We start from the raw sequence: 5317 nt of genomic DNA on the forward strand, positions 1-5317 counted from the left end.
GCACTGGGTTTGATCCTCAGCACCACATAAAAATAAACAAGCAAAATAAAGGAATTAAAAAAAAAAAACTCAACAATAGTACAATTTGAACTTTCTGGCCCATTACCAGGAAAGACTAAAAAGACAGGAAAAGGCAGGCACAATTACTCAAACTTCATGAAGATAGTAAAAATGAACTCATGTTTAATATGCTTTAAGAAATAAGGAATTCACTTAAATCTATGTAACTAGCTGAATTAATTTTTGAAAGAACTGAGTACCTTTCACATTTAGCAAACTTACACTGTGAAATTTAAGCTGTGACCTCCTAACTCCTTCATATCCTTTCTCCAAGTAAGCTAGGAAATAAAGGAAATTTGTATTGTCTAAAAATAACTAAGTTTCCAAAAATACCATCTGGAGTAAATCAGCTATTCTCACATCCAAACCATTTTACTGGAGGAAAATGTAAAATGTAATTATTGATTCTTTAAAAAAAAAAAATCAGTGCATAGTACACAACCCCAAAGATTGGTATTGTGTAACTTTAAAAGTATGTGAACTTTAAAAAACTTACTTTCAAATTTCAGTAAATATAGATTTTAGAGAATAAGTGTAAAACATCAACAACTACAAACAACTCTGTGATGTAAAAAGTCCACTTTGATTAGATACTAACTTTGTTAACTAAAAACATAACCACAAACCACTTCCATCATACATACATCATCCCAGGCAAAATGTACAAAATACCAAAGATAAATTCTAAAGGATGCCAAATCAAGAACCCACATCAGTTTAATCTCTTTGCATTTTGACTTCATTTTACAATTACATTCTTGGTTGTTTTTGAAAATCTGTAATTTTGCCAGGATGTACTTAAACCCTTGTTAAAAGATGAGACCTTATTTCCACAGATGAAGTCACTTCTGTTTCCTGGAGTTATGAAATTTCAAAAGTCAAACTAATAAAGGCTTGGGGATTTCAAAGATATGGTCAATTTTTAAGTTAATGTAAATCAGTGTGTATTACAAAGCAGAAATACAAACATTGGTAGTTCCAGTTAAAGAAAATGTAATTTACTAATTAACCATATTCTCATCTTTGGAATTTAACCTTTAAAGAACATGATTGTTTCTTACATATTCCTTGTACTTCCAAATACATATAACTTCTATAAAAACAAAACCTTATCTAAACAATATTGCAGAAAAATCACTGAGATATTAAATGTGGTGGCCTAAGCCATAAATTTTTTATTTACATAGACCTCTCCTGAAATTGCACCGTTTCCTGGCATTGTATGTTGTTTCATACAAGTCACTTAACTTTTCAGAACTATGGTAAATCACATTTTGCTCAGTTCTACTCTCAAAAAAATGAAATCCTTTCTTAAAAATCAACTTTGGCCAGCCCGGTGGCACACACCAGTTAATCCAAGTGGCTCGGGAAGCTGAGCCAGCCTCAGCAAAAGTGAAGTGCTAAGCAATTCAGTGAGACCCTGTCTCTAAATACAAAACAGGTGGGGATGTAGCTCAGTGGTCAAATGCTGGAGTTCAATCCCTGGTATCAAGGGGGGGGGGGGGGGGCGGGAATCAAAACTCAACTTTGCCACACAAACCTATCCCATTTATCTGCTTCTGAAATTCAGATTACTAAAGCATCTTAAAATTATAGCCTGCTTCTTTACAGCTGGCAGGAAACCCTACATTAGTCTTCATCAGAATTATTCCCTCTGGCAAGTTTGGTGACATGTCTCTTAGCTTCTCTGTTAGTGGTCATCTTGTCTCCAGCACAACCTATCTTTTCTTTTACAGCATTTCTATTTGAAAAATAGATACTTCAAAGAATACAGAAATGGCTCCAACTACCTTGGGCACCTAGCATAAAACCTCATTTCCTTATTTGCAAAATGAGAGGTTTGGAGAACCAGCCAAGCTCCACTCACCACTCCAGACTGCATTAGGTAGTGGTGGAGACAACGGAGCACTTCACTTAACAGCTCGCTCTGCAGGGTTTCCAGTGTATTGATTACTTTGGTATCTTATTCTTTATGGACTGATACAGACATTCTACATGAAAATTCCAAGTTAAATGCTACTATTGTAAATACATAAGGGAAATTACTGAGGACAGTGATGAGGTAATGATGGATCTTTTATTTTAGGCCCAAACCCCCTTCTCAACCCTTGTCCTCCTTTGTAGGGGGTTTGACAACCTTTAGAACTAATTCAAGTTACATATTCCTTATTATACCTATTTAAAGCCTAGAAAATGAGGGAAAGAAACATTCAAATGTATAGTTATTAAGCTCATTTTATTTAAACCCTAATAACTCAAGTTCAGTATCAAGTTTTAATAATCTATTATATACTACCACTATAACACATACATGCATAACTTTGGATGCTTTATAGTGAAATTGTTGGAACATTGCAGATATTACTTTCTACTGGCTCAGAAGTGCTCCCACATCCTCTGATCAACCACTGGGTAAGGGAGCAATTGTCTTTTCAAGTATGACTTCCAACGAAGTGTTAAAATTATAAATTCAATAAGGTATGAAACAACATATCACTGACTTGGGGGGCACTCTACTAGATGTAAAAACAGACATTCAGATTTCCATTACTTTCTAGGATCAGAGTAAAGTCCCAAAGAAATACTCTGTAGTGTAGGAGGATGATTCACACACACCCTAGAGTTCTCTGCACTTCACCTTCCCTTGTTGTTCTTCAAATCATTTACTCTAATAACTGTAAATCTAGAATATATAAGGCAATGAAATCTGATTACCACAAGTAATGGTAAATCAGCTACAAAATGTATAGTGCAGTCTGTAAGAAATGCAAATCTACATTACTACACCACTGGATTCTCCCTCTTCATGGACAATTGAATTCAAAATGAGCACTTAAAAAAATAGCAAAGGATTCAAGACCATTGTTAAAAGGCAGTTTAATCATTGGTTGATGGAAGATAAAGACCTACTGCTTGGGCCATAACTGACTCTATATTTCTAATCTGAGGTCCTTCTTTTACCTTCCATACTCCTAGGTCCTTTCATTAACCAGTAACAGATCTAGTGTTTATTATAGAGAGTTGACAAGACTCTCCTACAGGGGATGGGTTATTTCCCAAAATTGGACGGTCTGTCTTCAGCATTTCTCATAGCCAGAAATGCAAAACACATAGATGGTAATGGGTATAATGGAGTGAAAAATAGAGACACCTGAAACACAAGTTCTAAGAGTTGATAGTTTGAGAAAATGTAGTTAAATGACAAACTGAGAATCCTTAATATGAGGTATTAAAAATGATAAGCAAAATTAACTACAGGATTCTGTTTATTTTATTTCAGAATATTATAAAGAAATATAGTCATTTAAAATTCCTAAAGCAAGGCTTTATCTAGGAATTGTGGCAATAAAAAATAATTAAGAAAAAAAAAATCAAGCAAGCTATGGACATACTAACCCAATTAAATAAATAAGGAGAGGCCAGAATCAGTTTAATATGCTAACTCTTACAGAGAACCTGAGGTCATAAGTCAAACTACAAGCCCCTTACCCTACTAAAGCATTAAAGAGTACTCACACCAAGCTAATTTAAAGGTTTAGTTTATACAATTGATAATTCTGCAAACTCCACAATATAAATGGCAATAACTACATGTTTTAAATACTGTAATAAAAAATAAACAGTCATTGGTTATTCTGTAATGCAATAAGAATTAATAACCTAAGAAAACAAATTGTGAATAAAGGCATATTTAATAAATTAGGGAACATCTGAACTAATGGATTAGGGGGAAAATTTAACTTTTATAGTATGTACACAAAGGCAAGGGAAACAAATGAAGAAAACAAATTACTACATTATTGCAGCACAGAAAAGATTGGGTGTATATTATTAACAATTACAATCTCTTTCCTGTAGCCCGGCAAAGAACAGAAGTCAAGTTACCAAGCACAGGGACAATTTCATCTCTCATGTGAGTCTCCAACAGCAAGTAGATACGGCAATTTCATTAAGTGACTTACTGTTATTTCACACAATATGTGGCAGTAAGAAACTTAAAAAAGGATTAAAAGGCACGCATACGCTGATTTCAAATATTTTAAGTTCAGGCTACTCTCTTCAGATACAATATTTAAAACACTAGTATAGCAAAAACAATTTTAATATAAACATTTCCAAAAACTTGAATACACAACTTAGGAACAGTGAATCTGCATCAAAAAAAAGTTACAATAAAAAAAAAAGTGTAAGAATCATGAAATAATCACAGCTAATTTATATTAGAGATAAGAAAAACTTGTAGGTAACCTATTTGTTAGGGAAATAAAGTGAATGTTTGATTTTAGAATAACAGGTATCATGTTTACTAAAAGTTCTCACTACAGTTCATGCCTACTTAAAATTCTATCTTTAGAGATATTTAAGCTGATTTTATTATTCCTTACCACAATTAGACTCATTGAAGAGCTCAAAATGAAAGCAATAGCATTTTTCTTAGCATGCACACACTATAAAATAATCTACCATTTAGTCATCTCATAATAACTTGTTTTCAAAATTTAAAGAATGATCAAACTGTCTTGAAAATACTGGGGAACATTTTCTCTAGTGTGACATGTTTATGCATCGCAAGTAGCATTTTTATATCCATATCCTTTTCTTGAATAAACATTTTAACACCAGTAGACTTAAACATATATAAAGATGAGGCAGATTCTAGTGTATAAGATGGAAGTCATCCATAAGATTCCACGTGCAAAACACAAAGCCAAAAGTCAAAAAGGAAAAACGAAAAATCAAAACAACAATCAAAAAACCCATCAAACACAAACCTTATATAAAAGTTTAAAGGTGTTCGTCCAAAAAATAAACATGCAAGGATGATTTGACTACTTTAGCCTTTTTGAATGTTCAAAGCTAAGTCCTTTCTGATGGCCCCCTTTTGAAAATGATCTAATATTCCATAAATTTTTAGATGCATTTTTCTTGTCTTTATTAAGTACAATTTGTGGTGACAATACTTGTTTCCTAAAACAGAGGCACAGGTTTAAGGAGTTAAATCTCCTTCTAGGTGTTGTTAAGTCTTCTTAAAGGTAATATTTGATGTCATAAGTGCTCTATCAGCATAAAGTAGGTATTTGTAAAAATAGCCATTAAACTATTTCACAAGTATATTTAATGGACATATAAACCCTATGCTAAAAATATAAATGAGGAAGTATAGCATAGTTCTAAGACTTATATTGTTGACCATCAAAAAGTAAACCACCCTCTTTTTAAGACTTAACAAAACTTTAAAAAAAATTGCTTAAACATA

Source organism: Marmota flaviventris, chromosome 4, assembly GCF_047511675.1.
Source record: "Marmota flaviventris isolate mMarFla1 chromosome 4, mMarFla1.hap1, whole genome shotgun sequence".
Taxonomy (NCBI): Eukaryota; Metazoa; Chordata; class Mammalia; order Rodentia; family Sciuridae; genus Marmota; species Marmota flaviventris.